The 27767-nt window shown below is 40.6% G+C and overlaps 1 protein-coding gene and 1 pseudogene across 3 annotated transcripts in view; one reads left to right on the top strand and one right to left on the bottom strand.

The window, feature by feature from the left end:
- Positions 1-18756, bottom strand: part of AKAP19 (A-kinase anchoring protein 19) — a 24852-nt gene extending 6096 nt beyond the window's left edge. The window contains exon 1 of one of the 2 annotated variants that reach the window (XM_074339415.2): positions 17892-18756. The gene's annotated coding sequence lies outside the window, so the exon portion shown is untranslated. Of the gene's footprint in view, positions 1-17608; positions 17749-17891 lie in introns of those variants that run through there. The other variant, XM_019740715.3, reaches the window with a different exon arrangement.
- On the top strand, positions 17366-27767 carry LOC148754881 (proteasome subunit alpha type-1 pseudogene; annotated as a pseudogene). The gene is made up of 3 exons (XR_016019574.1): positions 17366-17633; positions 19689-20082; positions 20395-27767. The product of XR_016019574.1 is annotated as a proteasome subunit alpha type-1 pseudogene (transcript).

The following is a 27767-nucleotide window of genomic DNA, read 5'->3' as shown; positions in this document are numbered from 1 at the left end:
GGGGGCTGAGATGAGGCTCCTTTGATATTTCTAAATTAATATTTCTGCGCACAGTTAGAAAAAGCCAGCTATAAAATTAGGCAGTATGAATGGAAAAAGAAAAAAAACTATTAGAGACTGTCTCAGAACTTAAAAAGGCCTTCTCCCCTAAGTTAAAGTGAAACCATGTAAAAGAATTACCAAAGAAAGCTATTTAGATAAATGGATCCACCTATGATATCATTTAGGTTTCAACCCAGTTCTTTGAGGTATTAAAAGTGGCTCTCCTTATTTTGAAAGGGGGAGGGAGGTCATTTGGAGCTTGATGTGTCAAGGACATAAATTGTAAAAGGCCTTCAAAACAAAATTTGGCTCCAACTGTTGTCTGTGTCTGTCTGTCTACGTATGTTATAAATGTGAGATAGTTTTCTACCTCTGGATGGTATTGTTACAATGAATTTAAAGGCAAGCATTTGTAAGGATTGGGTGTTCTAAAGTTCTCAGAGGTACAGAAACTAATTCAAATACTTTTTAAGTTCACGTGATCTAAGATTAATCCTTAGTAAATAAAAGCTAACTTAAGTTTGTTGCTTTATTTTGCCTGGGTTTTACAAAATCAGTCCATACTCATAATTGGCTTTGATGTCTATGAAATGTATCTATTGGTTATAAAATGTCTTCATAAATCTGCCAAGCTAAAGAATGCTGATTGCTTACTTCTTAGTTTTCATTAGAAATTGAGGTTTTAAGGATTAATACCTCTATTTGTACGAGTAACTGCAGTGCTTCAGAAGTGCCCCTGGAACACTGTGCCTATTATCCTCTAGAGCATTTTAGATCTTGCTTCCTGGCAACTGTCAGCTTTGGCTCAAACAAAATCATAAAAATTATCCACAGTATGGACATTTCTCTCTCAAGATAAGTAGGCTGCAGTGTTTGTGATGTGCCTTCTAAGCTACCCAACTAGGTGTTAAGATAGAACTTAAGGGTAAACTAACTAGAACAATACAAAGCACCTTAACTGGAGGGGCCTTCGGCTGTAAGAAAGCTTGGCAACGTCTCTATGAATGAAGTTAGGGTCACCGGTTATGTATCTTAGTTTTGGAGCCAAAGACACAGCTCTAAAAATTCATAAGATAAAACTCAGTTGATTTATTTCTGAAACCTTAGGAAGGTAAAAACTAGCATGCATTTAATTCATTTTTTACTAGTTTGTAGGTAAATAAGTCCAGGAAAGGTGACCTTTGCCCAAGTCTTATTGCTATGATACATTTTTTAGATTTCTGTAAATTCTACCCAATTTCTCCTATAACACTGCATTTGTTCGCCACCTCTACCACTAATAAGGATGATATGGGGATTTGAATTACCTCGTTCTGTATGCCCTACTTCACGCTCCAGAAATTATGGGAAAAGGGATGAGTGTGATGTTTGTCTGGTTTACTAGACTGAACTCCTTGAAGACGAGAACGCTCCTGGTTGTGCATCTCCAACGTGTAACAACTTACGTACTATCTGTTTTGTACTATGAGGGATGACCGTGGGAATTGAACACAGCCAACCTGAAAACGATTATGTAGAAAACTGAGTGAGTGTCAGATAGATAAAAGGCCATGAATGGAATCTTTTCTAGGATCTTTGATTTTGCAAAAGGTTTATCATAACAAAGTAGTGCCAGATTTGCTCTCACTGAACAACTTTAAGCCTGGACAAAACAAACGTGGGCAGTGTTGTTGTAAGAAACGTCCAAACCTGTGGAGAATTTTTATAAGCATTGATTTGAGCCAAACTGAACCTATGCCAGGGAGCAAGATCTAAAATGCTCTGGAGCATAACAGTTTTGCAGTTTCTTTTATGCATTTGAAATTAAGGATGGAAAATAAGATTATATGAGGGTGGGAGAAAGCAAGGTGGGGATTGGATGACGTCTTGCATGCTTTAGAAGGCAGGGGCATTTCAAAGGTACGTTAACCTAGATGCACAGAAACAGTGGACAGGGCTTGCTTAAGGCAAAGATGAACCTTTTACTAAAGAAGTTAAGTGCCTGGGGCATGACTGCCCAATAGGAATTTATGACCAGCTTACCCTGTGAGGTTACTTTCCATAGAACTCTTTTTTTCATTCACAGCAGGTATTTCCAGGCATCGCACAACAGACAGCCCAGGCCTGATCCCCAAGAGAAGGGAGCCACAGGATGCTAAATGCCACAAATGACCATCCTGAGTTTCTGCCTGGGGGGCATGTGCCAGTGTTATCATGGGGAAGGTGAGCCCAAGCAGAGTGGCAGTTCTGAGCTGAAGAGGCAGAGGTAGGGTTGCTGACGCAGAAGGAATTTATGAAACAGAGTTCGTGAGAAAAGGGAGCTGTGGGGAGGGAGGCAGTCCCATGGAGCATACTTGTCTGGGGGCTGGAGTGTGCACGTGCAGGAAAAAGATGCGAGCAAGACTCCTGCGCTGCACTTAGAAGCGAACGGTGACACCAGCCATTAGGGCTGGGGAGTCTTTGCAGTTCCAAACATCCCAAGTGGAGAGGCCTCACTGAACACTTCAGGCATTTGGCTACTGCTCCAGAAACATGACACCTTAGGTGTCAGGAGTCCACTGGCAGGGGGTGGCCAACTTTTCTTAAAGGGCCACATGGTATATAATTTAGGTTTGTGAGCTGTATGATCTGTGTCACTCAGCTCCACAGAAGCAGCAAGAGACAATATGTAAACAAATGATCAGTCGCTATGTTCTAATAAAACTTCATTTACAAAAACATGCAGCCAGCCCATGGGCCATACCAGACTAAGTTCAAACAAATAGTCCCATTCTACCAAAGAATAAAATTCAGTACCCTTTGTATTCTTCACAATGTCCATCATACAATAAAAATTTACTAACCATGCAAAGAAGCAGGAAAATGTCTTGTATGATCAAGGAAAAAATAAACGACTATCAGTTACTAGAAACAAACCCCAAAATGATCTAGCATTTGGTAATTCACAGAACTTTAAAGCAGGTATTTAAATATATTCAAAGACATAAAGGATTATAATGTGTGAACAATCTCTTAGAGAAATAGAAATTGTAAAAACAAATCTCAGTATAAACTCATACTAAAACGAAAAACTCATTGTATGGGCTATTAGACATTACAGAAGAAAGGATTAGTGAATCTGAACAGAAACCCATTGATATATGTACTCTGAAAAACGGGGTGAAAAAGATTTTTAAAAACAACAGACAAACCACTAAAAAGGTAAGTATATCATAAAAACGAGGAATTAGACACATTTAACCCAGAAGAAGGCAGAAAAGGAGGAATATGGGGGAGGGGGAAGAAAATGGGACAATTAGAAAGCAAACAGCAAAGTGGCCTTAAGACTTAAGCCCATATCAAAAATTATTTGAAAGGAAATGGACTGAAAATTTCAATTAAAAGGAAGACTAGTTAAAACTATATAAACTCCAACTCACACAAATAGCCAACTGATCTTTGACAAAGGAGCAAAGATAATCTTTTCAACATGTGCTACAGCAATGGGCCCACCACCTGTAAAATATTCAGTATTATAGATCATTAGGGAATTGCATCTAAAACAACAGTGAGATACCGTGTTTCCCCGAAAATAAGACCTATCCAGACAATTAGCTCTAATGTGTCTTTTGGAGCAAAAATTAATATAACAGCCGGTCTTATTTTACGGGTCTTATATAAGACCAGGTCTTATTTTATATAGTAAGTATATATTATATACTTCTATAGTAAAATAAGACTCGGTCTTATATAAGACTGGGTCTTATAATAATTTTTGCTCCAAAAGACCCATTAGATCTGATTGTCCGGCTAGGTCTTATTTTCGGGGAAACGCGGTAACTCTACAAATTATTAGAATGATGAAAATACAAAACACAACACTAATGAGGATGTGGAATAACAGAACTCATTCATTGCTATTGAGAATGCAAAGTGGTACAAGTCTACTTTGGCAGTTTCTTACATAAGTTACCATGCGATCAGCAATCAATCACGCTGCTTGGTGTCATCCCAAAATGACTTGAAAAATTATATCCACACGAAAACCTACACATGAGTGTTTATAGCCGTTTTATTACATAAATTGCTAAAACTTGGAAGCAACCAAAATGTCCTTCAGTGGGTGAATAGGGAAACAGTGGTACATCTAGACAATGGAATATTATTCAGTGCTAAAAAGAAATGCGCTATCAAGCCATGAAAAGAAAAGGAGGGACCTTAAGTGAATATAAGTAAGTTTAAAAAGCCAAATATATGACATTCTGGAAAAGGTAAATTTTGGAGACAGTAAAAAGCCCAGTGGTTGTCAGGGATTAGAGAGGAGGACAGTTGAAGGTGGCACACAGAGGATTTTCAGGGCAGTAAACTACCCTGCATGATATTATAATGGTGGATACATGTCATTATACATCTGTCCAAACCCACAGAATATACAACACCAAGAGTGAACCCTAATGTAAACTATGGACTTTGATCATATGTCAGGGTAGGTTCATTGACCGGAACAACATAATACTCTGGAGCAGGATGTTGGCGGGTGAGGCTGTCGGGTAAAGGTAGGTGGGCAGCTGATAAATGTACTTCCTGCTTAACTTTGCTGTGAACCTAAAACTGTTCTCAAAAATAAAGTCTAGTTAAAAAAAAAAATCCAACTTTATGCTACCTATAAGAAATGTACTTTAAATACAGATATACAGTTTGCAAGGAAGAGGGCTGGAACGTGCAAACAGGAAGCATTACAAGGTTGCTGTGCTTATATGACTATCAGACAAGGCAGACTTCAAGACTAGGAATATTCCCAGAAATAAAGAGGGGCATTTTATGTGTCAGTGAGGAAGACGTGACAGTCATAAATGAGTGTGTAACTACTGACAGTTGCAAAATACATGAAGGAAAAACTGACAGAACTAAAAGGAGAATTACAAACATTATTCTCTCAGTAACTGATACAACATCCAAAGGAAAATATAAGGAATTCAAGTTTTGAATGACTGTGCTTCAACTTGAGGTAATTCACTATAGAAGCCCATCCCCAGCCACTGCAGGATACGTATGCGTGTCAGGCGCATACAGAACATTCACCAAGGGAGACTACATGATGCTCTCAACAGATTTCAAAGGCTTGAAATCTTGAGTGTGTTTTCCAACCACCACAGAATTAAATTAGAAATAAATGATAAAATATCCAGAAACGTCCCTAATATTTGGAAACTAAATATCACATTTCTAAATAACCCATGGGGCAAAGAAGAAATCACAAGGAAATGTTTTCAACTAAATAACAGAAACCACCTTAAAAATTTAGAAATAACATTATTCACTTTAGAGGGGTATTTATAGATTTAAATGCTTGTGGCAAAAAAGAAGAAAGGTTTAATTCAGTGATCTCAGCTTTCACTGATCTAAGCTTTCACTTTAAGAAGCTACAAAAAGTAAATTAGACCCAAAGTAAGAAGGAAAGAAAGAATACAGGTCAGAGTAGAAATCAATGATGCAAAGAGAAGGGGAAACAAAGAAAACCAATGGAACAAATGCTGGGTCTTTAAATGGATCTAATAAAATAGTTAAGTCTCCATCTAATATGATCTGATTCAGAAAAATGAGAGGACACATTACCAAGATGTGTTAAAAAAGGAACATTACTGTAGATCCTATGTACGTTAAAAGACTAACAAAGGAATATTATGAACAACTGTATACTAATACCATGTTACCAAAACTGGCACAAGATATAGCCCTATGTACGTAAATTAAAAATTAAAAACGGGGGCGGACGGGTGGTTAGAGCGCGCACTGTGAGCAACAGGGCTGCCGGTTCGATTCCCACATGGGCCAGCGAGCTGCGCCCTCCACAACTAGAATGAAGTCAATGAGCTGCCGCTGAGCTCCCGCATGGCTCAGTTGGTTGGAGCGCATCCTCTCAACCACAAAGTTGTTGGTTTGACTCCCGCAAGGGATGGTGGGCTGCGCCCCCTGCAACTAATAATGGCAACTGGACCTGGAGCTGAGCTGCGCCCTCCACAACTAAGACTGAAAGGACAACTTGACTTGGATGGAGCTGATGAGTCCTGGGAAAAACACTACTGTTCTCCACTTCCCAGCAATAAAAATTCCTGGAAATACACACTGTTCCCCAATAAAGTCCTGTTCCCCTTCCCCAATAAAATCTTTTTAAAAAATTTAAAATGTATTATATTTCCAAAATTACAATGCAATACTATTCATTATACACGCACTAGGATTGCTAAAATTGAAAAGCCCAACCGTGCCTCCCGTTGGTGAGGATGTGTATTGCACATACTGCTGGTGGCAGTAGAAAAATGATGCAACCACTTTAAAAAATTTTTTGGCAGTTTCTTACAAAGTTAACAATGCACTTACCCTATGAACCAGCCATTTTATTTCTAAGTACTTAAGACAAATGGAAACATGTCTGCAAAAAACTTACATACCAATATCCATAGAAGCTTTATTCACAAAAGCTGGAAATAGCCAGAATGTCCATCAGTAGGCAAACTGATAAGCAAATTGGGGATATCCAGAAAATGGCATACTACGTGACAATAGGAATAAACTGTTGGCATGTGCAACAACATGGGTGAATCCCAGAAACATGTTGAGCCAGATACAAAAGACTGATCATATTTGTATGAATTTCAAGAATGGTCAATACTGACCCACAAATGGAAATCCTAACAGTGGTTGTCTTTTGGATGGGAAGTGCTAAGGACTGCCCATGAAAGAAATTTCGGCGCGATGTTTTACTTCAATAAAATACACAGTTTTTGAGAACATTCTGGGTGACGTAAGTCCAGAGAATGATATATTTAAACCTAAAAAAAAAGGCTGCCTGCTTGAATTTGTCACACCAAATTTTGAAATCAGTCTAAAATTCCAGCTTGTAAAGTGACAGGGCAGCATCCAAGCACAGAACAGCCATGTGCTGTAAGCCTCCTGCTACAGGTATCGGCCCAGACTCGCTGGTCATATTCTTCTGGACCTAGAGAAGAGCCAGAAGCCTCCCATTCCCATTCTCGCCAGCTCAAGGACTTCAACTATTTCTCATTTCCTTTGGGAACCTATATATAGAGTGCTTTTATTTGAAATGACAATAGAAGATAAATTAATTTGGAAATTAGATGTGAGAGTCCTATGCCCTTAGCAGTATCGTTCCTTAACAGTATTGTACTAAGGAGGGTGGGGTGGGGAGAGGGATCTCTAGCCTTACCCCACGCACTAGAGTAGCAATACTCCGTCCCCCACGCAGTGTTTAGTTTGAGCACATCTCTCGATTTGTCGGTAGGCCTTCAAGGTACCTAGACAGTAAAATACTTGTGCTGTCAACATTGAGCTAGTTTAGCCATGGTCCTCGTATCAAGGACAAGAGACTACTGTTCTAGCACTTCAGTTTACTAATTCATATTACATTTACCACCTCCTTCCTTTCAACAAACAGATGAAATAGGCAGACAGGCCTGTTTCCACTTGCAGAGGCAACCGACCCAGAGACGTCTCATGGCAAGTAAGCAATGCAACGCCTACTCCTAATTCCAGGCTCCTCTTGGAACAACGGTTGCTCCAATAATACTTTATCCAATCACAGCTTATATTCCTAAGTGCCAAACATCCTCTCCCTCTTGAATTGATAAACTACCCCCCACTCCTACTTGTGAGGTTATTCTTACCAATAAAGACCATGCAGCGCCCCCCCCCCCCCTTCCTGTCCTTGGGGAGGTGTCACCCACAGGGAGGGATGTTAATGCCCAGCGCTTCCCGGGCTCCCAAACATCACTACCCTGGGACTAGCTGTCAGCTCGGTCTCAGGCCCGACCGTGGGTAAAGTGACACTGGTACAGTCATGTCGTTAGGTAATCAACTGAGCCGGGACTATGGAATTGCTCACCATGTGCTCAGAAAAGATGCAGTTGCCTCGACAGAGCGGGACTAGGAAACGGCCTTACATTTCTGTTAGTCAGATTTTAGTACTATGGTTTCTACCCCACAAAAGCCTCTTGAGATTTATCACGAACAAGGCAGTGTGATCCTTAAAGGGAAATGTATGCTACTACTCTTTGTAGAACACCTATTCAAATAGTTGATAGACATATTAAAAGGTAGTAACAATCCCACGCTGAACACAACTGAAGAATAAGCTTTGTATAATTTCAGTCTCCCCTAATAAGATAGTTGATTCATAATGAAGAAGTAAAGTTGCAACAGTGTTAGCCAAATGTAAGTCCATCCTTCAGCAGATCAGGACAGCACAATTAGCTGGATGGATTGGTTCTTCCACTGTTACTCATCTGTCAGGTTGGGAAGCCGCTATGGCTATCACTGGAAGGAATAATCCGTTAAAGCTGGACATTAATCAAGAAAAATATCTTGGCTCACTTGCCATTTTAACTGGCTGAATACAGAAATATAAAATATTTAAAAATAGTTTTCTAAAAATACTGAAAATTAATTTCTTTTATACTTTATAATCTTAAGATACATAAAGAGCTGTCAGTGAGAACATTCCTTAACCATCCAGCCAGTTTTTATCGAGTCTCTACTACGTGTCCAGGACCAATATTCATCAACAGAAGTGCTTTCAAATCTTACTGAACAAAATAAAATCAAAGGGAGATAGAGTGGGACCGAGATGACAACGAATTCAGGCCGTGAGTAGCACAGATGCCCCGAGAGGGTCCTTAGTTTGGTTTCTCCTTGCCCTCGTAGGTGAAGTGGCCATTTGTTCATGCCACTGCCAGCCAAAAATAATAAAGTACAAGGACACTTTTCCTCCCACTCCTTCCCTCAAATCCCAACACACACACACATACATACACAGAACAGTCATACGTAAAGAGAAAGTCCCTTCTTGTTGTCTCCCTCAGTGTTACTATGAAACACTAAGTATATAAAGTGTGTCAGGCCGTAGCCCCAGCCCTTCCCTCTGAAGTGGGCCTAGACCTACAGGTCTCCTTCCTAGGCCTTCAGCAGCACATGCGATTTGCTGCTGCTCCTCTGTCCAGTGCATTTGGGAGCTGTGGTCCTCCATCCGGGATGCAGGGCCCTCAGACAGCCTGATGAGCAGCCAGGAAAGGCAGCACCAAGAAAGCCATACCTTAAAAAATATGAGTTGGCCGAAACACACAAAGCTTTAGCAAAAAAAAAAAAGGGGGGGGGGGACTAAAATTTGCTCTGTAAATAAGTCTACCTTAAATACTAGATTAACAGAAATGGTTATTAATGTCCTAGTTTGTATCATATTCTAAGCCTTTAAATAGACTTCTGTTGTTTTATATCTCAAGTTCTAGCTTAAAATGGACCCCAGCCCTGAATTAATGCAATCTCTATATAATACAAACCATGTTGCAGTCTTTAAAAAGTCTTATGCACACACACACACACACACACACACACACACACACTTTAAAATTTCATTGTAGATATAGTTAATCAACATGCCAATTCATTAGAAAATATAACAGAGTTCATTTAAAAAAACAGAGTTCTTACTAGCAAGTTTGTCATTATTTGATCTGTAATAATGGATACTAAGTGTTTTCTTTCTTCCGGGGGTTCCATGAAAATTGGACATTAAACAGAGGTCTCTGTACTGGCAATACTGAGAATCAGTGAGACTAAATTCCTAACAGGATCAAGTGACACCTGTTAAACTGGCAAATAGAAATGAACTCAATTTAAATGTAATACTCTCACCAAAAAGTAAAAGCTAGAAAACAGTAAATATGCTTTTGGTTAGTGGAAGGTCACGTAAAGGCATGACTGTACAGTCTCTGGAAACTGAGTGCAGAGTTTCATGCTCAGCACACGCCGTGCGCAGCTGCTCCCCAACAGGGCAGTCTCGGGGTGGCTCTCCGTGAGATCACACGTGGGGCCCAATTTTCTCAATGGAGAGGCAGAGAAAATAACATTGGTAAGTGAAAGGACAATGTCTGAGATTCTGACAAACCTGAGTAGAGCTGTGCGGTATGATTTCATCTGTAAACGGAATTTACCTCAGACGTTCATCATAAAAATTAAGTGAGCTTCCATACGTAAAGCATCTAAAATTGCTTTGCAACACTCAAGATGTCTGCAAGTGTTCTTTCTTTTCCTTCTCTTGATTGCCCCCTAAACCTACTAACATCACATTATTATTTCAAGTGCATTCGTTATACTATTATAATTAAGGAAAGAGAATTATGGTCTAAGAAGTCTGATGGCCACTTAGGATTCTGAAGTTAGAATTGGGTTAGACCGTGTTTCCCTGAAAATAAGACCTAGCCAGACAATCAGCTCTAATGCATCTTTTGGAGCAAAAAGTAATATAAGACCTGGTATTATATATTATATTTTATATTATATTTTATATATTATAATTATGTAAGACGGGGTCTTATATTAATTTTTGCTCCAAAAGACGCATTAGAGCTGATGGTCCGGCTAGGTCTTATTTTCGGGGAAACACAGTAGGTCTGTGTTGGGTGTCAGTGGTTCATCTCCTTCACCAGATCCTCCAGGTGAAGGGAAACAAGCATGCATTTCCCTCAGCCCTTCTGGGCTTTACTCTGCGTACGTGCCTGCCTTGACTTGACCACTCCTATTATGACTACTGAACGTCGGGCTGCAGTAACTCCTCCAGCAACGTATTACATGTATATGGTATAAATCCTTGCAGGAAAATAAGGAGTAGCTTCTGACCAACTAAACTGGGGGGAAAAAACAAAAAAGACAAAAAAAAACACTAGTTGAAGAAAACTTGCTCTAGATCACCACTAAGACTGTAAAACATTTCAACTTTATATTCTATACTCATTTCTTACTCATGTCATGTCCTAGCTAAATGATACAACTGGTCCCTGACATATGAATTAAGCTCTGTACGATTCTGAAGCCAGTTCCTTAAGCAACTGTTGTTAAATGGGGGGCGTGGGGGGGGGGGCGAGAGGGGCAGAGAACTGGGTAACAGTGTCAGAATATTGTCTTTAGTTTGTGACAACTGGACTATTCTTTAGATCCTGCAGCTGAAACTAGGAATCTGAGCTGGAATCAGAACATGAAGCCAAAACTAAAGCAAAAATGAATGCTCAGTCCTCGACTCATCGCAACCTGAAAATCATGACCCAGTCACTCTGTGCTAAGCCGATGATTTATTCCATAGACTCCTACCTCATCAAACGCTTTCTCTTCTAAAAGCCTTTCTTATCATTTCCCCCTTTCTCTCTAGCATTACTTCACACAGATTTCTTCTCTTTAAAAATTTACCCATTCTTAAGTGTCCATCTCACGTACACTTCCTGTGTGAAGGCCTTCTCACTATCTGATATTACTCTATCACTCCCTAGGGTTTCCAGAACATATTTATGTCCACCGCTGCACTTTCCCTGTCTGCCTTGAACACAAGTCTGCTCCCCTAACAGACAGACTTGAAGGCAGGAATATGGCCAAACCACTTCAATTCTTTCTGAAAGAAGATGGGTAATAAGTAATTGTTACTCATCTTTGTATCTCACTTCTGTATGCCTAGCGTAGGAAGGGCCTCAGTAAATGCTAATTGATTTAAATAATTTGTTTAACTATTTGAAGGGAAATTCCTCTCCTCTTACAAAGAGAGCAAGAGTGTGGCTAGCCATAAGTTACAAATGTAAATCAAGTGTCTGGGGCTTTCAGAGTAAGTTATCTATCTCTGTTTCTATCGAGCGTATCTCATTTCCATTTATTCCTTTCTTCTTTCCCTATTGTGTTATAATTATTTCATACAATGGACGGGAATTATTTTTTCTCACATTAAAACATACACTGATGTATAACTGTATACCTAAGCAGGTTAAATATCCTGCCTGGGGAAGCTTGTGGCCTTGATGACATTGTATGAGAGGTCAACTGCATTGCCTATTCTGGAACCCACATCTTTTACTTCTGGTTTCAGGGAAACTGCTGCTGTATCACACTGCCTCCCTTTCAGATTTCATGACATATGCTAATTCAAATAAACTGCCTAATTATGCAATAATTTATTTTACAAACCTGTTCTTCAAAAGAATTGTCTTAAAGGGGGTAGAGTGCAATTACCACTCTCAAACATAGTGTAATTTGGTTCAACAGTAGCACAATATATATTAAAAGCCCTTACCCAAATAATTCCACTTTCAGAAATCTGTCCTAAAGATATGGTCAGAGTTGCAGACAAAAATTTATATAGAGAAATTTTCGTGAACACCTTATAATAAAAATTTTAAAAATTGAAAATAACCTAAATGTCCAACAGTAAGATTTATCACAGGTCTACATGCTGGAATATTCTGGAACTGTTAAATAACGCTGGTAGATAGACTAGGATATGGCCTCGGATAATCCCTGCCTCGTGGAAATCCCATCGCGTGTTTAATCCCCTCTCTCCTTAAGTGAAGGACTAATGTCTCACTTCTAACAATAGACAGCAAAAGTGATGGGATGTCACTTTGAAGATTAGGTTTCAAAGGGACTATGACTTCTGTCTCTGCCTCCTCTCGCTCTGACAGAAGCCACTTGCTGTGCTGCCCACAGCACCATGGAGGAGCCATGAGGCACGGACTGAGGAAAATCTCTACCACACTGTGCAAGGAACCGGCTGTCCCCAGTTAAGGCTTCAGATAAAATCACAGCCCCAGCTGACAACCTGATTATGCACTCAGCTCAGCTGTACCGAGATTCCTGAGCCACAAAATCTGGGAAATTAATATATGTTTGTTATTTTAATCCACTAAATTTTAGGGTAGTTCATAACACAAAAATGAATAACTTCTAAAAAGAATATTTAGTAACATGATTCCAATTTTTAAAATATATATGCTATAAAAAGAATACAGGAAAACATCCACAGAGATTCTCTTTGGATGGTGGGATTAGAGATAATTTAAATCTCTATGCTATTCTCTGTTTCCTAAATTTTTTCAAATGCACATATTGTTTTTCTCATCAGAAATATGTCACTATTAAAAAGCCAAACTGATAATATAATGCAATCATAGCTGCCTTAAACCTAGGTTTAATGCTAATATGAGACTCAACCATTTTGTGAAGAGAACAGGCCTGGACCCATATCAAAATTTAGGCGATAGCATTCAATTAGCAAGTAAAACTAATCAATGATAGTACATCTCATTTAAAAAAAAAAAGCAGCACGCTGAGTCAGACAAGAAGGTTAAACTAATGCGGGGTTCTGTCAGAACCAGGAACCAATTTGTAAGGGGATATGCTAAATGCCCTCCAAGGCACTGGCTCCAAAATGTCAAGGTTTACAAATAAATTAGAATATTAATGAGCAACTCCTATATCTCTCATGTACTCAATATTTATCATCTATGATTTACCTAAATATTCTTGCATCTTACATTTTAGTCTATATCCACTTTGGGGGCAGTGCTGTGTGGTGTGTTTTTTATTAATCCTAAAGCTTTATGTACAAGAAGAAGGGAAAAGATGTTTTCGATTTTAGGACTTGGTAAACAAGATTATTTTTTTTGTCAAGCCGTTTCTCATTTTTCTGAGTGCAGACTGGTAGTTCATCCAAGATCCTGACCAAGGTTCTTACAAGAAATGACACCTTGATATTATAAAACACCAAGCTTAAAAGACTCCACTAAACAAAATGACTTTACATTCAAAATCAGTGCACAAAATCTTTTTCTCACAGGGTTTTCTTTGAACTTCACTGGGCCTATGGAGAGAAATATTATCATGAACAGCAAACTTGTGGCATTCAGAGCTCAGAAAACCCGGAAAAACCAACAGATTCTACATGAAGAATTCTCGGAATGGCTTTTGACTAGATAAGGGCAGAGGCATTTAATTAGCAATGTGACCAGAGGCCTTATTCAAGCCTAGACTTTCATCAGTAGTTTCTAATTCAAGGTTGGTCCAAACTACCGAAATCTTAGTCATTTTAATTGATCAAATGATCTTAATTGACATCTTTCTGAGTCACTAAACTTTATTTACCTTCAGTGTCATTAAATTTGAAGGGGACCAGAGTTTGCCACCCCAAAATATGCCATGCTGGCATAAGCGTTGTTTTGAGCTGAAGGCAATTAGCCCTCTGCCCTCCCCGTTTCTGTCCAAAATCAGGGCACAAATTTCCCTTTGTACAGGTGTCTCCCTCTCCTGTACCAGGACGGGAACTACTCCAGAGACAACTAACCACCCGAGACAAACCTTACTAAACAACCGTATTAGTCACACATGTCCTAGTCACCTTTCCATGGGTACCCTGACCCCAGGAGCCCCAAACCCCTTTTCCTAGCCTCTTCCACACTTGATCACTGTTTGTTAGGATGGCATATACTTCCCCAATTCTAACTATCTCCTTGAATAACATTTGTTTGTGAACTCCCATGCACAGATAGGTAATTAAATGTTTTTTTCCTCCTGTTAATTAAGCATCGGTTTGATTTGCAGGCCCAGCCAACGAATCTGAAAGGGTAGAGGAAGAGTTTTTTTCCTTCCCTATAAACTCAAGATTAGTCTTTACGTTACGTAGTGAAACCACTCCAAATAATTTAGAACAAGTAGGAGGCATAAATAATAAATTAAGAGTGTTAAGTGCTATACACTGAATTAAATTCCAGGCAATAGTAGATGTAATTTTGATTCCTTAAAAGAACTGATGTCCAGTCTATTTCATTTATAAATGCTGTCTCCCCAAAGGAGATTCAATATTCCTCAGTGGCAGTAGTCATTTCTCCTTTCGTTATTCTGCACAGAAGGGTTCTCTACATCGAGGCACTTAATGAATGCTAATTAAGTTGGGCTACTTATCAGATACCCATGTTCTTCACAGTGTGCTAGATGCTGGGAATAAAACAGTGAACTACACACAGTTCTACCCCTTTCAGGGCCCTTACAAGCAAAGACCACAAACTCACAGTAGTTTGGGCCAGTGCCTCGTTGGCCCATGCAAGCTTTCAATTGTTCTGTATTAGACTAGCTCCAAGCTGGGCGTTCACTGCCAGTTCACAGGACTCTGTCCCTCCCTGGCCTCTGGCACCCATCCGGCGTCACAAATTTATGTTACCTTCAGCCCCTTGTGAAACATACTTAATTTTACACTGTTAATTTATAAGGAATAAATTAATTCTTAAAGTACAGGCTCTTCCCATATCAGATACTGACTGGGGTTATTTATTACTCCTCAAACTTCCAACATTATAATGCCGTGATTGGTTGTATTTCTCCACCAGTGGCTTGCTGTTCATAGTACACCTTACTGTGGAAAACAGATGCCAGTTAAAGATTCCCAAATGCAAGGGCAGATGGTGTATTAATTAGAGAACGGAAACAGAACTGCTCAGCAACTATTTTGCTTTCTTAAAAGCAAATGATCTTTAAACTGAAAAGACAAAAGAAGCCTCATTAAGAGAGAACCAAGGTACAAGCAGAAGAGGTCGCTTGATATTCCAGGAAGAACCCACAGATGTGAACACAGAAATATTCTGACAACCTTTGGAAAAACGAGGAGAAGGAGGGTAGTCTTGAGAGACTAGAGACTCAAACACCGGTTTTCCCCCCTCCATTCTTTTTACCTTTCAACACTGAAGGACAGAATTCCTAGGCCTTACAGACCAGTTGGTTTAATACCAATGTCTTGTGAAATTCAAGATTTAATCAGTAAAAATGGAACATTTGGGGGAGAAAGATTGGGGATTTCTAGGAACTAGCAGTGTACTAAGAATCAGTCATTTTTAAAGTAACACTATTTACTTTTGTGATAGGTCAGAGAATACTCAAGACCTTTTAGCAAGGCATTGGATACAAATTTTTTTCATGATGTCCTTATGAAGAAGACTGATCTATACGCTAAAATTGTTTGATAAGGACAGTGCTGAGCTCAGCTGATTCATTAATTTGTCTCAGATACAATATCGACTGAGGGCTAACTCGATTCCCAGCCAGTCCTGCACTTGCACTTTCAGTACACTTACAGTACAAGCCCCTGAAAGGCAGATGCTACTAACCTCATTTTATTAACATGGAAAAGGAGTTTCTCAAGGTCACAAAGCTAATAGGTGTCAGGCCCAGGCTCCAAAACCAGGCTCCAAAAGTCCAGGACCATTACTGTGCCACAGGCTTCCAGATATGCCACCAAAGCAAAAGGACCTGTGCCATATACAATCAATGATTTGAATGTCTGGTCAACAAATTCACCAAATGTGCAGGTGACTCAAAACCAGAAGGTAGAATTAACATGATAAATGCCATAATCAAGATGAAAACATACCTAACAAACTGGAAATTGAAGAGAGGCTTAAAGTAATATAAGACAAGAGAAAAAAATATTCGTACTCAAGAAATTTTTAATTGCATAAATAAGGATGACGATTTCATTTGAAGGTAGGAACTCGTTGCATTCTGCACTATTCAGATGAGACTAAATTACTGAATTCAATTTGGGGCTAAGGCTCTTCAGTACAGAGGAGATCTTACGTAAGGAAGGAAACCTAGAAGTGAAGACAACTAACATTTACTGACATCTAGGTAACATTTACTGAGTGCTTTATGAAGATAATCTTATTTCATCCTCACAATAACCCTATGGGTAGACAAAGCGTATTATTCCCATTTTACAGATGAGGAGGCTCAGGGATCTGAAAGGCTATCAAATAAAGGCAACAAAGTCTTGCTTTGTACCTCTTTAGACTTTTCAATGCTTAACTCTTTTTAGGTCATGGACTCTTTTCAGATGGATGAAATCTCTGCTGAAAAAATCTGCATATAATTTCACAGGTTGGGGGGCTACTGGCAAAAGGAGGACTAATGAGAAACAGGGTCAAGGAAGCAGTTGTCAGTTCAGTGTAAACAAGGTTTCACTAACAGTAACAGACGGGAGGGATACCTCGCAAGGTGGTGAGCTTCCTGTCGCTGAAGTTTCCATCAAAAAGGAGTGCTATAGAGGAGATATTAAAATGGACTGGCGGTTGCTCTCTGATTTAAAAGTACCCTTTTGCTTTAAGATTGTGGATCTAAATAAGTGATTTTTGTTTGACGGCAAAACAAGGAAGTTAAAAACTGAAGTGACTTTTTTCCAGACCGTTCTGCTGAATATGTCAAGCGGAATACCTGAATGTTATTTCCCATGTATATATGATAGCTCTATCAGGTGCTTGAAACAACCACACCCAAAGAACAAAAGTTACACTCAAGTGTTTATCTTGACGTGGTTTGTACTTTGTCATAATAGAGGTCGATTCCTTATTCCTCTGAATCCTTAACTAAACATTTCCCTACGATAAATACCCTATACACAAGATCCTAAAAACATGGAGTCTCTCATGAGACCATTTACTAGTTTGTAATTTTACGTTAACTCACTTCCATGAAGGATGGGGAGGGGGCAGACCAGACGCATTAGAGAAACAACTCCAATGGTTCTGCTTTTCGTCTCAGATCCCTGCGCTAATGGCTGAAGGATTTTACCCATATACTCCGATTTATTTCCATTTGCATCATAATTCCCTTCAAGATGCAGCCTCCCACAGCCTCTTAAGAGCACAAGAATGAACACTTTGCTCATCATATGCCATTCAGCGCATACTCCTGACAGCTTGGCATGCACATTAAATGCTCACAAGCAAATCTTTACCTGATGATCTTCATTCACTCCTCAGGTAGGAAGGAGGAAGGAGGGGGGAACTGCCACGCATAATGCCTTTCCCGGGGGGCTCAGAGCCAGGTGGAAGGGGCTGGGGCTGACTCTCCTTAGTGAGGGGACGGAGACGGGAGGCTCCAGCTGAGGCAGCTGCCGACAAGGGTGCAGTGAAGCCGCTTCTAACTCACAGGTGTCTGCCATTGCAAAGCCACCGGGTAAAGCCGCCCAACAGAGGCCGACACACACAGCGGTCGCGCCCTCCCAGATGTTCACTTACCCGACACATCGCCGGTACAGCCGCGGGCCAGGAGGCGTCCGGCGCTGGGCGGGCTCCTTGCCCGGGGCGGTCCCCGGAGCTGCCGGCGCCGGCGCTGCTCCCGGGGGCTGGGTGGCGACAGGGCGAGGGGGAGCCGAGGCCGGGTCAGGAGTGAAGTGCAGCCCAGAGCAAGGGCAGCGGCGCCGCCTCCTCGCCAGCGAATGGCTCAGTCAAGTGGCAGCAGCTGGAGGACCGGGCGTCCTTGGGCCGCGCTCCGGGCCCCTCCCTCCTCCGTCGCCGCCGATGCCGCTGCCGCCGCGCCCGCGGCGCGTATCTCGCGGGTTCGCGCCCCACACCCGACCCGCTGGGTCCCGCAGGTGGCAGCCAAGGGGCGCTCCATTCCCGGCGCGGGCGGGTACGGGGGGTGGGGGGGGCACGCAGTCTGGTCCGCGGGCGCCGGGTGGGAGGGGGGCGCGGAGCTGGGCGGTGGGACTGAGCTGGAGACCACCGCCCTCACGCCCACCCCCAGACACTCTCCAGGGTGCTGCCGCCTCCCAACAGGAATGACACGCCGCCCCAAAGTTCCAAGAAGGCAAAAGGGAGCTGGTCACTTCCCTGCCCCGGCCCCCGGCCCCTCATCTGAGTCACCTGGGCTGCTCTCTCTCCTGGGTTCTGCCCAGGTTAAGAGGACGGCGGTGTCCCAGGCCGCGGCCCGGCCAGCCTACCGGCTCAGAGCAGGTGCTCGCCGCCTCCCGCGCGGCGCCCGCCCACGGGCGGGGGAACTCGCAGCAGCCTCGCTGCGGCCTCCCGGGCTAAGGGTTCTATCAAGAGCTCCGGTCCAGGATTAGCAGCCGAACCTGCTTTGACCTCAAACCGCACATTCAGCAGGGCTGGGCCAGGGACGCTGTCCTAAGTAGTTTGCACCGTGAGCAAGCACAGCAAAAGTGATAGAACTTAAACATTTAAAAGGACACATCCATTTTGTATTTCTCTATCCCAAAATCCTCAAGAACATTTTTCAGGCTTGTTTCGCCTTAAAACAAAACACCTCTAAAGGCCCTTTTTACCTCATTGAGGTCACTACCCCAAAACATGGGCATTATTCAGTCGTGCTTGCCTGCATTTCCCATGTGACTCCTGCATCTGCCCAGCACGATTCCTAGCAATAGTGAAAGCTCCAAAATAACTGCAGAAGAATCATTATTTCAGTTATGTTCGACGATGGGTTAGTCGTGCAGAATTCATGCTCGAGAAACCTTAGTAGTAGCTAACTTCACCTGACTCCTTCACATCTGATGAGGACAGTGAGGCCCAGCGTTCAGCCCCAAAACTAAATGTGAAGAAAAACTGGAGCCTACAAAGCGCGCCATCTGTAGACCAACATGAGACTTAGCTCAATAAAGAAAATACCGAAATTGCAGAGAAGTTGAGAAGCATTAAGTTATATCACATCTAGCTCAGAATCTTTTAGATTTTAAATGAATTAAGGATTCTTATTTTTCACTATGATTTACTAAGGTAACTTTTATATACAAATACAGTGGCCCAGAAATGCAATTTTTCTTCATGATAATATGATTCATGAAATTGGAATGCATACATTCTGACAATCACAGAATGTGAATACACTTACATTAATTGATTTGTCTGATAAGTACCAATTTTTAATGTATATTCATTGGTTATATTAAGTTTTAAATTATTTAGTTCTACATATTTCAGGCATATCATGCTAAATAATTGTAATCAAATGCATGGTTCCACCTTTTGGCCTAATTCTTCACTTATGTAATTTGCTCCTCCCTCTCCTTTCCCCAGCTTTAAGGTTTAACCAACTGTCATGCAGGGTCTCAGCTCCCACTCCCCACGCAAGAATGCAGGATATGGTGAGACCAAAAAAGGAACACCCACGGAGCCACGGATAGAGGGTTCATACCACTATATTCTCACTGGCGGCTGGGTTGGAGACACAGGAAGCAGGAGCCACACGATCCACAATCTGCCGTCCACTTCTCTGTCAACTGACCCCACTTGCTAACTGCAATCTGCTGTGCTAACTGCAATCCTCCATCCACTTCTCTGCTACCCAACCAACTAACCCCCTAGCGTAGCCACGGCAGTTATATCAGTTGCTAATGGCTAACTGGTAACAGCGGATGGCTGTCTGATTACAGCTGATGACCATCTACTACCCGAGCCAGCACCTTTCCAGGTGAGGCTGAGAGTCTGGAAACTGCTCTCTGGGTCTCTGTCCCTACACTTGCATTCACATACATTCTTGTATTTTACTCAAAGATACACTGGATCACCTCTATAAAGTGTTAGTTCCCCTCCACTCCTTCAGTTTAAAGAATTTAGAAGTTGATGGGGGAGCGAGGCCCAAACATAAAGCCAAGCAGCTTTGCTGGGCCCCTTTTCTCTGGCCTCTGCTCCCACTAGACCCTGGCAAGGCCCTCCCCACCATCATTCTGGGTCTGGTTAAGATGGAGAAAAACCCTGGCATAGCTCTGTCCTCTCTCTACAGGGCCTCCTGGGGCCTGGCTCACCCTCCGAATCCCGAGTCTGAACCTTTCCTCGCAGGCCAGCTGGCCAGGGAAAGGCCAGGCTTCCCTACGGCTCCTAGGCCGCTGATGCTACTTGACCCACTCGGCCCTTCATCTGCTTTGGCCACAGGAGAAGCTGATCCTTTAAGCACCTTTGAGAAGAGACTTGCCTCCCGCCTTCAGAAGTCGTGAGGTGACCAGGGCCTTGGCCCCTCTTCAGGACTGCTGGCCATGCTTCTGGTCAAGACGGTGCCATCATAAGACCAGAGGGAAGATGCCTTAAGGAAACTTGGCAGCCTCTGCCGCTAGGGCTCAGAAAGCATGGCTTTCCTCACAGCTGCCCTAGGGCCCAGCATTTCTGCTCTCCTATCATCCTTTCACTCTGGCTTGAACAAGATGGAAGGAAGTGGGAACCCACAGGTCTTCACACTGGTGGTGGCAGAGACCTACTGTTGGATTTTGAAAGCATGCTGAATATAGTTTTTTAACTTGAATATGGTTGGGTGAGGGTGTCTGGGCAATAACAAGTGTTTGGTGGGTTTTCGTCTTGCCAGGAGGGCATGGAAAATAAAAGAAAAGTAATAACGATAAAGTACTAGAATTTGAACACAAGCAATCTGACTCCAGAGCCTATGCTGTTGACAGGAAAGAGGTGTAGAGCTGGATTGAGGAATGCATGCCAAATAGTAAACTTGCAATTACTAGAATTAAATTAAGGGACCCCATATTCTTTTTCCCTGTAAAGAAATCCCATTTTCAGCCCCAGCCCCCTAAAACTTCCACTTCCACTCCATACAGGTCAGAGAGGTAGATAGCAGTCCCCCTCCACTGGTTTCTTTACTTAAACACTGAGCACCTCTAACTTCTATTTCTGCTCAGGCTCACCAGTCAGAACTTACACCGCTGGGAAAAGCAGAGAGGGCATACCAGTGAGGCAGAAGGAACCTTCTCTCTAGGAGGGATCTGGGCAATGGGACTCACCTGCACTGCGGCTCTTACGAACATGCCAAAGAGTCTAATGTCTTCACTTGTTTTTTGATAATGAATTGATGAATTGATGGAACAGTTTGTGAGTGTTCATATGGAGCCTAGAGCATGCATGTATGTTAGAGTTATGAAAGTCACAGAAAAAGATTTATAAAGAATAGACTGAGGAGACAAAAAAAATCATTATGATATACCATTATGGGGTATGAACACTGATAGAACAGCACACAGGTATGACGTATGAGAAAGCTCGTTTTGACATTTTGACTTCCATAATGATAAAGCTGTTAAGATAAATAATAATTTTACGTATATAAAAATTGAATTCTATAATACCTCCTCATATGCCATGATAGTCCACTAGTCTAGGGGAGAAAAAAAAGCTTTTAGTGGTTACTGGAAAACAGCTATTTTCCACATATATTTTTCACTGATCCAGGTTTTATGTGCTATTTTTTTTTATATGTTTAGGCTAAAATGGTCCCTCCAAAACTGTGAACTTATCTTGTATGTGTTAAGATTTTATTTAGATTTGGCTGAGAAACCCAGATATCTCCTCTGAGTTGGTGACAGACACATTTTCATGTCAGATTCTAGACGAGGGTTTTACGATGCAAAGCCTTAACAATTCAGGAGCAGAAATGGTGTATTGATTTTTTTTAATACTTTCTGTAGCCCAAAAACATGTAAATATGTTTCCTGATGAAGAAGAAGTTGTAGGTGTGAAAATGGTGTCATCCTATGCTCATGAAATGTTTCCTGCACCCTTTGTACTACTCCCAGCTGTTCCTATGCCATAGCAGGTTTCAAAATCTTGTTGCAATCCTTAATCACACTGCTGTGAAAGAGCTCTGTGTGTTTAACATTTCCCCAGAATCAAAAAGTGAATCATGAGATTACCTTCCTGGCCAAACAGGTGACAATGTAAACCTATCAGGAGAGTTTCCCATTTTGATATTTTAATATATATCATTATATCTTCAAAAGTTCTTATTCCCAAAATAAATTTTCAAACCTGTACTTTAGGTTATTCTGATTTTACTTATTATAATATGCCACTGAAATGAGACGTGATTAACATCATCTTCCTCATATGGAAATTAAATCACCCCTCAAACCTTCTTTTTCCTGAGGAAAAAATGTGCTTTTTAAATTTTTCTTAGAATTTCGTTGACTCATATTTGTCAGGCTTCTCTACATACATTCTGGTTCTCCAAATGTAATTAAATGCCTGGCAACACAAACGAGGGAAAAGCTCCAAATAAGAGTTTAACACTCCCCTTTGTGTCAGCTTCTGTAGGAGTACCTTCTACTCCAGTTTTCAGTTTCTTCTTTTTTGGGGGGTACCTGGGAATCTGTTTATTTCTTATGAGGCCACTATATATTTAAATTTGTTATTTGAATTTAGCATGTCTAGGTGTTTAGAGAGTGATGAGTAGTGTATTAATTCAGTTCTCATTTTGCTAGAAATGTTAAGTCCCCATTTGTTCTTACGCATACTCGTACTTGAGTCTGGCTTCTACCCTCACTATTCTAAGGTACTTACTTGCTCTTGTCAAAGTCACCAGTGCTTCCTGTACTGTCAAATTCAAATTCATCTTAGTCCATATCTTAATTTTGAGTGCTTTCATAAATGCTGACCAGTTCCTCCTTCCTGGAACACTTTTAGCTTACATGATGCTCGTTTTCTTTTTATGTCTCTAGCTGCTCCTACTCTTCTGTTTAATTCCCAGACATTATTGTCCCCAAGGGCCTGCTGTAGGTTCTCATTTATTCTTTCTCTACGGTATTTCTTCAGGTAAGCTTATCCATTTACATTCCTTTAATATCATCTTTATGCCTGTAACTCCCAAATTTACATGTTGTCCTGCCTTTTGGATGTCTAACAGGCACCTCAAACTTAACATGTCAGAAACACAACTCTTGATGCCCATTCTCCAAATATGGAGAATTCCTTTGGTCTTCTCCAATTCAATAAATGGTAACTAGTAACTAAAGTCTGAAACTTAAGTGTCATTTTCAGTTCTCCAATGTTTATTTCCCATCCTCTCATTATATGTAGTTCACTAGCTGTTACCTGGACTACCTCTTCAATTTCATGTTAGACAATGAGCTCCCTCTCTCACTAGGTCCTAGCCACACTTGCCTCTCCACCTCAGAGCCTTCATGTTTCTTCTATTTTTCTAGTTTTCATTTGGCTGGCTTCTTCACATCTTTCATGTCTCTCAGTTCAAATGTCACCGCTTTGGAGAAGACTTTCTTGACTATCTTAAAGTAGACTTTTCTCTTAACCAGCTACTCTATTAGACACAACACTGTTTATTTCCTTCACAGCCTTTATCACTACTTGAAATTATCTTATTTGTTTTTATTTTACCTGGCTTCTCTAGAATGTGAACTCCATGAAACGAGTAGCCTTAAATAGTGTTTACACATTATCTACCACTTCCTAGAATAACAGTACTTTGTACGCAGTAGGCACTAAAAATACTTCTTGAACAAATAAATAACAAGATACTTCCAGTTATAGCAGACTACTTTGTATTACACCAACTCTCCCAATGAGAACTCTAGACTTTGGATAGGAAATAAAAAAATAAATCAGACAGAAACTATCGAAGAACTATCAAGGCAGCCAAGACTCAAGGAACCAAGATCCTGATTAGAATGGACATGATGAGAAGTGAGCCTGACATTTTGTGCGGAATATCCACTTGGGGCCTTTGACCATTTGTAAGCAATAGCCAAGAGGCACAGAAGATAACTGCTTTCAGTTATCTTATAGAGTTTGGGAGAAAAAAAATTAGGATCCATCCAAGTAGAAGGGCCCAAACAAACACTCCTGGCTTTCCATTGGAAGTACATTCTAGGAATAACCAGAATAAAACAGGAATAAACTAGAAATAAATCAATTCTCACAAAGACTAAGCTCAGTCTTAGATTAGCTCAATCCACTATGTGTTTGCAGCCTAACAGGCTGCAAAAGCATCATCCAGTCTCAAATTTATTCCTATAATTTTCAATTCACAATGTCTGTCATTCAGTTAAAAATTACCATACACACTTTGAAGACAAAAGACCAAAGACTAAGAGAAAAATCGAAAAAATAAATCTACAGGAATTTCAGCACAAACTATAAAACAACTATGATTATTTAACATATCCAAAAATAAAAGCCCACATAGAATCTATTTTTTTAATCAAATGGAAATTTGAGAACTAAAAAAAATACAGTAAGTAATATTAAGAACTCAGAGATATTGAATGCAGACTAGACACAACTATTGGGAGGAATAGTGAAGATGAAAATTGAACAATATAAAGTATTCAGACTGTATCACAAAACTTTAAAAATATGAAAAATAATGAAAAAATATAAGAGATTTATGGGACAAGATGAAAATGTTTATCATAGATGAGATTAGAGTTCCAGAAGGAGAGGAGACAGAGACTAGGGCATACATTATATTTGAATAGATACTGGAGAAGTTTCCAAAACTGATGAAAAACATCAAGCTACAGATTCCAGATCTTCCATGAACACCAAGCAGGATAACTTCCAATAAAACAACATCTAAGCACATCATAGTAAAACTGCTGAAAACAAGAAACAAATAGAAAATCTTAGAGCAACAGAGGAAAAAGAGACGTATCATCTTCCAAGAACAATGGTATTGACAGCTGTCGTTTGACAGAACTGATGAAAGCTAAAAGACAATAGAATGACAGCATCAAAGTACCGAAATAAAACCTCCCAACATATTAGTATTGTTTCATGACCCTGCGTAGGCAAATATTTCTTAAACACAACTCAAAAAGCATATCCATAAAGAAAAGATTGATAAGTAATATTAAAAGAACTTTTGTTTCATTAAATGGTACCATTAAGAATGAAAATGCAAGGTGGTGGCAGCCAGGCCCCCACTAGAACCATGTTTCACAGATGGTATGACAATGATGTCACTGTTTGGAGTCCTCAGGGCAAGATTCATCAAAACCCCATGCAGTGTTGGTCACACTGAGGAGAGCACAGTCAGGGCGTGCAGCTCATCAGAAAAAAAATTCTCCATGCTGACAACCATATTGGTATTTCAATTGTGGGACTTACTGCTGATGCTAGACTGTTAGGTAATTCTACGTACCAGGAGGGTTTGGATTCCAGATTTGTATTTGACAGACCTCTGCCTGTGTCTCGTCTTGTATCTCTAATTGGAAGCAAGACCCACTTATCAATGCAAAGAGATGGCTGGAGACCATATGGTGTTGTCCTACTTATTGCTGGGTATGATGATATGGGCCCTTGGATTTTCCAAGCCTTTCATCTGATAACTATTTGGAATGCAAAGCTATGTCCTTTGGGGCCTGTGCTCAATCAACTTGTACTTACTTGGAAAGACATATGTCTGAGTTTATGAAGTGCAAGTTGAATGAACTGGTTAAGCATGGTCTGAGTGCTTTACAAGAGACACTTCTTGCAGAAGAGGACCTAACTACAAAAAATATTTCCACTGGATTGTTGGTAAAGACTTGAAGTTTACGATTTATGATGATGATGATGATGATGTGTCTCCATTCCTGGAATGTCTTGAAGAAAGGCGACAGAAAAAGGTTGCTTAATCTGCTCAACCTGCTGATGAACCTGCAGAAAAGGCTGATGAACCAATGGAGCATTAAGTGCTAAACCAGTGTATATGTGTATTATCAACTATGCAGGAATGCAGGAACATGTATTGATGATAAAAATCTATTCTTGGAACCAAAAGATCCGATGATGGAATGGTATGTTTTAGGAATCAATGCAGATGTGAGTTTTTTCCAAGCAACTTCAATGAAACCATATAATGGGATGCATTTTTCTTTTAGAGGGTCTATATAATTATTTTCTAGAAAGTATACTTACCTGTACTAGTGTTTTTATACGAAGAACATAGTGTCTTTGTGGTTTTAAAGACAATAGGTAAATAAAATTTTTTCACCTACTGATAAAAAAAGAATGAAAATGCATACCTTATTACAGGAAAGATACTTGCAATAAATATATCTTATACAGGATTCATATATAAAATAAAAAGAACTGTAAGAAAAGGACAGATAACCCAATTTTAAAAAGTGGGCTAAAAACTTCAATGAGTACTTTACAAAAGAGGATACCTAAACAGTTAATAAATATATGAGGGGCTGGCCCGGTGGCTCAGGCAGTTGGAGCTCCGTGCTCCTAACTCCGAAGGCTGCCGGTTCGATTCCCACATGGGCCAGTGGGCTCTCAACCACAAGGTTGTCAGTTCAATTCCTCGAGTCCCGCAAGGGATGGTGGGCAGCGCCCCCTGCAACTAAGACTGAACATGGCACCTTGAGCTGAGCTGCCGCTGAGCTCCTGAATGGCTCAGTTGGTTGGAGCACATCCTCTCAACCACAAGGTTGCCGGTTCGACTCCCGCAAGGGATGGTGGGCTGTGCCCCTGCAACTAGAAAACGGCAACTGGACCTGGAGCTGAGCTGCGCCCTCCACAACTAAGACTGAAAGGACAACAACTTGAAGCTGAACAGAACCCTCCACAACTAAGATTGAAAGGACAACAACTTGACTTGGAAAAAAGTCCTGGAAGTACACACTGTTTCCCAATAAAGTCCTGTACCCTTTCCCCAATAAAATCTTAAAAATAAATAAAGAAGTAAATAAATAAATAAATAAATAAATGAAAAGGTGCTCAATTTTATTAGTCACTACAGAAGTGCAAATTAAGACCACAATAAGATACTCCTACTAAATACCCATCAGAATCACTAAAACACCAAGTGTTGGCTAGGATAATGAACAGCTGGAACTCTCATATACTGCAAATGGGAGGAAAAATTGGAAAACGCTTGGCATTATCACCTAAAGCTAAATATATGCACCAAGAGACAAGAATATTCATAGCATCATTATTTATGCTAGCTCCAAAACTGGAAATACTCATCAGAACCAGAACCACATCTAGCAATTATAGTGCACTCAGTGAATGTAAATAAGCTTTATTATTATTCTTTTTTAGCCTGTGAAAGTCTTTCCATATTTGGTAGATTCCAAAAGTCTGCCCAACTGAGAACCAATAACATCAACTCAGAAATATCTAATCAAATATAATAACTGAAAATGTCCAAATAAAAAAATTCTTACCTCAAGGATTGTTAAAAAACTTATGATAAATTTAATCACTGACCTTTTTTTTAACATTAGGCATAAATTAGATTCAACTCTATTTTTAAGAGGTATACTCTATTACACTGGAATAAAGTCTCCTCTTCCTATTGAATTGAAGAACTACATTTTTAAAAGAAATATCTTGCAAGGAGACAAAGCAAGTTTTTAATTTATTATTGCAGTA

Source organism: Rhinolophus sinicus, chromosome 17 (genome assembly GCF_057876585.1).
Source record: "Rhinolophus sinicus isolate RSI-liver-muscle chromosome 17, RSI-T2T, whole genome shotgun sequence".
NCBI classification, from domain to species: Eukaryota; Metazoa; Chordata; class Mammalia; order Chiroptera; family Rhinolophidae; genus Rhinolophus; species Rhinolophus sinicus.
This window is presented reverse-complemented; position numbering and strand designations above follow the sequence as displayed.